The sequence below is a fragment of the Chiloscyllium punctatum genome, chromosome 12, assembly GCF_047496795.1.
Source record: "Chiloscyllium punctatum isolate Juve2018m chromosome 12, sChiPun1.3, whole genome shotgun sequence".
Taxonomy (NCBI): Eukaryota; Metazoa; Chordata; class Chondrichthyes; order Orectolobiformes; family Hemiscylliidae; genus Chiloscyllium; species Chiloscyllium punctatum.
The window spans coordinates 95,979,501-95,986,611 of NC_092750.1; the positions used below are offsets into that span (position 1 = coordinate 95,979,501).

The following is a 7,111-nucleotide window of genomic DNA, read 5'->3' on the forward strand; positions in this document are numbered from 1 at the left end:
AGATGCACGATCAAACGTACAAGGAGAGAATATACCATTGAGTGAAAGTCAGTGTGGTTGCGTGACAATTTAGAATTTGTTGACTTCAGACACAAAGATATTTCATGAACACGTACAACTGAATAAGACTGAGTATAACAAGTTCATGGAGTGGTAAGGTGTGGCGTATTGTTCAAGGTGAAACTCTGAAAATGGAGTTGATGTCGTAAAATAACTGCAGACGGAAGTGATATCCTAATGAGTCGGAATTGAATCGTCACTTGGAGAGGCAACACCGACTTTAAAGATTTGACCACATTCACATGATGTTATGTACATTTCGTACATTCTTAACTCCACCCAAGAAATCCACCAAGAAGACTCTGTCCTTTTGTATTGTTAACCCTCTGTACTTCTCTGCAGCACGCCAGTTAAGATAAAATATGCTCAGACCAAAATTCAATTCAATACAATATTCAAACGGTCCTATGTGATTTCTTTTTTTATTTTTGCAACAACCTTTGTGTTTTTGCAACAAACTGTGAAACATGAAACCAGTTCAACTTCTATTTTCCCGGAATTTAACGCAGTGCACATGGGAAACGTTATCCATCTGCTGAAAAATCACTTTTGGCTCTCTCGACACACATGTCTCTTCACGTTTTAGATACTTGGAGTATGTTTGTAGATCAAGGAGTCATTATCCAGAAGAGGTTGTTTCTCAATCCACAAACACGGGTATTTTCCCATAAACTTGGCTTTGCTCAATATCACCTTCTGTCCGTATCCCTCAACACGACGACAAATTGAAGCTGCTCCATGTGAGGCTCAAAATTAAACCTTCGGCACAGCACACCCCACTATACTTAAACAGAGATACCGTGTACTGGTCACCTTCAGCACAGGAGCAACACATTAATGCTTACCTCCACATTCCTGGTTTTACCTTAACGTTTGGGAAACCGAGTTTCTCTGATTCCATGGCTAGTAACGGGGATTATATGATCATCTTCACCAGTGGATCAGTCCCTGAGTGAGGAAAGTGGTGAGGTACTCATTGTAAAGATGGGTAGATTGATGAAATGTACAATTTCATCTTTTGCCTTCACTAACCCATGAGCTTTTTATTTTGTTTTGCATCTGTAAAAATCTTAAAATCTTCATCTTGAACAGACTCAATAACAGGTCTCCATTGTGTCTCTGGCATCAAATTTCAAAATGTAAACCCTTCTCTGAATTCTTCCACCTCAGTCCACTGTTTGGGAAGTGTTCCTGTGGTGGGAAATGCACTTCCCCGTGTGTCACCTGCTGCTCCCAGCGTGCGCACTGGCACTGCACTCATTTTCCTTCTGACACTTGCTCACTGTGTTGCTGTGATCATACAGTGACTTGGTGTCACACAGTGCAGGAAAATGATACAGATCAAGGTTTTTGCATTGTTGCCTTCAATTGTCAGTTTAGCCTTATTTTGGATTTTGAAATTGTCTGTTCTGTACACAAGTGCGTGTCAAAAACATCTGAGCGGAAGTTAGGTGTTCCGAATAATGACATTGAGCACTATGCACTCTCCTCCAGTCTGGAAAACAATTCCTCACAGGCAATTTAATAGACAATTTACAGCAGGTGCAGGAGTAGGCCATTCTGCCTTCGAGCCAGCACCACCATTCATTATGATCATGGCCTGAACATCCTCAATCTGTGTCCTGTTCCTGCCTTATCCCGATAACCCTTGATTCCACTATCCTTAAGAGCTCTATTCAACTCTTTATTGAAAGAACACCTCCTGCTGTCTCGGGTTCTTCATTCCGTTGACTTCAAATCTTCACAGAATTCAACAGACCTTGTTACATATTCATTTCCTCATTTTTGTTCAGATCACTGTGTGCATTGTGTGACAGTGGGAGTGCACTTGCCCCACAACCCAGTGGTCAGACCATAGTCTTGGAACCGTACTATGTTATTTATCATTTTACCAACACCAGGGAGAAATATCTGCTGCTCTGCATAATTTACCCAATTCAATTATTCATAAGGTCAGGGCTGCCCCGCGGTCTGTGACGAGGTGGCCGAGAGTTTAAGGCGATGGACTGCTAATCCATTGTGGTCTGCACGCGTGGGTTCTAATCCCACTCTCGTCGCTGTCATCAACGGCATTTCCGTGGAGCTGTTTTCAGATATACACAGCTGTCGTATTGGAACGCTAATGGTCAGTTTATATGCATTGACGCTATTCCAAAATTTCCAAGAATGGTTTTAGCCTGTTGACTAAACTGTGTTGAAATGTAGGTTGCAGAGGGATTAATGAAAGGGAGCGCGGTTTCCTTTTGCAAATCAAGTTGCTGTGAACGTTTTTTCGTATGAAAGACATCCAGGATAATCAAATAACGAGAGCTGCGAAGTGCATGTTTATGCAAAGGAATTCTTAATGAACGTTGTGTCAGATGAAATCTGAAGGAGTTTGAGTAGAAGTAATTCATCCTGGTGAGAAGAGCACAGCGAGATAGCACAAAATGATGGCGATACTTCAAAGGGGCAGGGCGTGGGTGTACGGGCACTGAGGACTGGCTGTAAATGCATAGTGGAGAATTGCCAATGTTGGTGCCGTGCATGGGCACGGAAAGACTTACACATTGATCTCGCCCTCGCCCCTTGCTCTCGCCATTGATGAATGCTGGACATAAGGCACAGATAAACACAAGATGTGGGAAGCAAGCTCCCTCTCGTTATACACACACTGGATGCATCACATTGAACTATGAACAACTGGAGAAATCAGCATGTTACCTTTAGGGAGTGAAACTAAACTGTGGTTCAATGACCGCAGATTCATGCAAAATAAACATGAAAAATAATTTAAAATGTAGGGTGAAGGTTTGCTTGCTCAGCTGTAGCTTTGATATCCAGACGTTTCATTACTTGGCTAGGTAACATCATCATCAGTGGCGACCTCCAAGTGAAGAGAATCTGTTGTCTCCTGCTTTCTATTTATATCTTTCTCCTCGATGGGGTTCCTGGGGTTTGTGGTGATGTCATTTCCTGTTCGTTTTCTGAGGGGTTGATAGATGGCATCTCGATCTATGTGTTTGTTTATGGCGTTGTGGTTGGAGTGCCAGGCCTCTATGAATTCTCAGGCGTGTCTTTGATTAGCCTGTCCCAGGATAGATGTGTTGTCCCAGTAGAAATCGTGGTATTTTTAATCCGTGTGTAGGGCTACGAGGGAGAGAAGGTCGTGTCTTTTTTTGGCGAGCTGGTGTTCGTATATCCTGGTGGCTAACTTTCTTCCTGTTGTCTTACGTAGTAGTTGTGACAGTCCTTGCATGGAATTTTGTATATGACGTTGGTTTTGTCTTTGGTTCTGGTTCTTTTAAGTTTGTTAGTTTTTGTTTGTGAGTGTTGGTGGGTTTGTGTGCTACTAGGATTCCGAGGGGTCTTAGTAGTCTGGCTGTCATGTCTGAAACTTCTTTGATGTATGGTAAGGTGGTTATGGTTTCTGGCTGTGTTTGGTCTGCTTGTCGTGGTTTGTTCTTGAGGAAAGTGTGGACTGTATTTTTTGAGTATCTGTTCTTCTCGAATACATTGTAAAGGTGGTTTCCCTCTGTTTTCCGAAGTTCGTTTGTGCTGCAGTGTCTGGTGGCTCGTTGGAATACTGTTCTGACGCAGCTTTTTTTGTGTGTGATGGGATGGTTGCTGGTGTAGTTAAGTATTTGGTCAGTGTTTGTCGGTTTTCTGTATGCACAGGTTTGTAGTTCTCCGTTGTCCTTTCCTTCTACTGTGTCATTCAGGAATGCGAGTTTGTTGTCGGTTTCTTCTTCCTTGTTGAACTTTATGCCTGTGAGAGTGTTGTTGATGATGTTAAATGTCTTTACTATCTTTTTTCGTTTTGTGATGACAAAGGTGTCATCTGCGTAGCGGACCCAGATTTTGGTTTGATTGTTTCTAGGGCTGTTTGTTCTAGTCTTTGCATTACCGCTTCTGCTCTGAATCCTGATAGCGGAGATCCTATGGGTGGGCCATTGGGGGTTTGTTTGTAGACGATGTTGTTGAAAGTGTAGTCGGTGGTGAGGCACAGATCGACAAGCTTCATGATGTTTTCGTTGGTAATGTGATTGATGGTGGTTGGTGTGTGTGATGGTCTCTTCTAAAAGTGTGTTTCCTTTGCCATGTCGATGTTGGTGAAGGTGAACAGTGCTATTATGTCGAATGAGACCATTGCTTCCCTTCCTCTACTTTGGTGTTTTTGATGATTTTTAGGAATTCCTGGGTGGAGTGGATGGAGTGCTGTGAATCTTCTATGAGGTATTTCAGTCTTGCGTGTAGTTCTTTGTCAGTCTGTAATTTGGTGCTCTGGGTAATGAGACTATGGGTCTGAGGGGGCTCCTGGTTTATGGATTTTTGGTAGTCCGGTTCGACTTGGCCAACACATTGATCCTGCGACAGTCTAAGCAAAGACACGCCAGAGAATTCCCAGAGGCCTGGCACTCCAACAACAATGCCATAAACAAACACATAGATCAAAAAGCCATCTATCTATCAACCCCGCAGAAAACAAACCGGAAATGACATCACCACAAACCCCAGGAACCCCCTCCAGGAGAAAGATATAAATAGAAAGCAAGAGACAACAGCTTCGCTTCACTTGGAGATCGCCCCTAATGATGTTACCGAGCCAGATAATGAAACGTCTGGATATCAAACCTACAGGTCTGCGAGCAAACCTAAACCCTAAACCTCAACCTGAGCTACAAACTTTCACAAACCTTGCGAATTAAAGTATCTTTATACGCATATCATTAATAGACTTTTCGTTATAATACCCGTCTGGTTGAAAGAAGAAGACATCACATTTTAAGATAGATGACAACGTTACAAATTTTGTTTTGGAATTGCGATTTATTTGGTCATTTTACACAGTGAACAAGTTCATTTTAAATAATGTAAACCACATTCTCTCACCTGGAATAAAAGTGTGATTTCAATATAAACATTGTCCTTGCTAACTCGCAGTTACTCAACATGAAAAATAGGATGTAATGTTTATTAAGCATAGATCAATTAGCACCATTATCTTGCTTTGGATTGACTGCAGTATGCACATGCTAAGTAAGGTTTAAGAAAGAATGACTTTTGGAAATAATGATTCGGTGGTGACTAAAAATAATATTAGGTTCTCATGATGCGGATATTCCACCAATGGGTCCAGTGGTGGAAATGTTGAGTGGGCAGTATTTCTATGATGGTATAGACGTATGTGCGCCGCCAGGGATGGGAGCTCCCACTTCATCTGGAACAGCGTCTTTTGACGTGGACCAGGGAGCATTGTGGCATCCGTCTGGGAGTTCCAACCACACCTGCTGCAACTTCCATTGGCATGGAGCAGCTGGGAGCATTGGCACATCCGAATGCAAGATCTAACCTCATTTGGAGCAGCTTCAGTTGGCCTGGAGCAGGGAGCTTTGGGAGATCATTCTGGGAGCTCCACTCTCACCTGGAGCAGCTTTTAATGACATGTAGCAGCAGGGAGCATTGGGACATCAGAATGTTAGATCCAACCTCAACTGGACCACTTCTATTGACATGGAGGACGGAACATTGGGACATCAGACTGGGAGCTCCAACCTCACAAGGATCAGCGTTTAATGACATTTAGCAGCTGGGGGCATTGGGACATCAGAGTGGTAGGTCTAACCTGAACTGCACCACTTCTACTGACATGGAGCAGGGAGCATTGTGACATCAGACTGGGAGCTCCAACTTCAAGTAGAGCCGCTTCTTTTGACATGGAGCAGCAAGGAGCATTGGAACGTCAGGTTGGGAGCTCCAACATCACCTGGATCAGCTTGTATTTACATGGAAGAGGAGGGAGGATTGGGACATTAGGCTGGGGAAAGGATATTCAACTATTTTAATCTAAAGTAAAATATGTTTCAACACCTCAGACGTTAATTGATTTATGAAGAATCTTTCCCGGGAAAATAATTAATTCTTTAGATAATAAAGACAAGTCCTGCAAATATTCAACTCAGGAAAACGCATTGGTACAGAGAGAAATGGGAGTGATGATTCATGTCGTTTTCTTTTCATTTCTGGCCGTTTCTGCACTGGATTACATCACCGGAAGGACGTTTTCACTCATTTCCAGCAAATACGGTCAGCTCACTAACGTAATCTAAAGGTGAAAATTAATGGGAATATGCGATGTTATGATTAGGATGGAGTTTACTTCAAATTTTGGTCAAAACGTAGCAAAGTCAGTTGCAATTTCCAAGATCAGCAGTGACCTCATTGATTGGCTGATCAGATTGTGAATGGTCGTTTTTTTGAGGACAATTTGAAGTGAATCAATGATGGTGATTATCTTTGTTCTTTGTTCACCTTGTGACTGTTACTGCTATTGCTCATGTCCTTGTCAACACCACAGCTCTGCAGCGTGTAAAACCTCAGCTGTGCATCTGGCCAGTGGCACAACCATTCGTATAGCTGGCTACGCATCAGGCGGTTGTAAGTTCAACTTTTACTTTGCGCAAGCGCATTGTGGAGATTCATCACACATCCAACCTAATCATTTTTGTAAAGCTGAGGTGGATAATATTTGAAATTTTCATCTTCACGAGCGAAAATTCTTTCACTGTCTTCGATCAGTTAAGCATTACCAAGAGCTATCAGAGTAAAAATCACACAGCACCAGATGGTATTGAACAGACGTATTTGGAAGCACCAGTGTTCCATGCACTGCTTCTTCATCAGGTGTTTGTCAACTGTTGGAATCGAAAATGGCTTTGTCTGATTATTAAATGTATCCACCCCAGTCCAACACCAACACCTCCAAGTCATGGGTACCGTCGACACCACGAACGGTCGGTTAAAGTCCAGATGATCTTCCAAAAGATCGCGCATATTGACACAAACACCAAGTTTCTGCAGGAAAACACCCACCTGATGAAGGAGCGGCTCTCCAACAGCTAGTGCTTCCAAATAAACCTGCTGGACTCTGCCCTGATATTGTGTAATTTTTAACTTTGTCTACTCAATTCAAACACTGGCACTTCCTTATCATAGACAACATCAGTCATGTCCCACCGTTGTCAGAGAAGGCAATCCTGGAAGAGCCTAATACATTGCACATGGGTCCGTT

General features: G+C 42.8%; 1 non-coding gene across 1 annotated transcript; it reads left to right on the forward strand.

Annotated features, from left to right (window-relative positions):
- Positions 1-2,035: 2,035 nt before the first annotated feature.
- On the forward strand, positions 2,036-2,117 carry trnas-gcu (transfer RNA serine (anticodon GCU)). The gene has a single exon. It is a non-coding gene; the product is annotated as a tRNA-Ser (tRNA).
- The last annotated feature ends 4,994 nt before the right edge of the window (positions 2,118-7,111 follow it).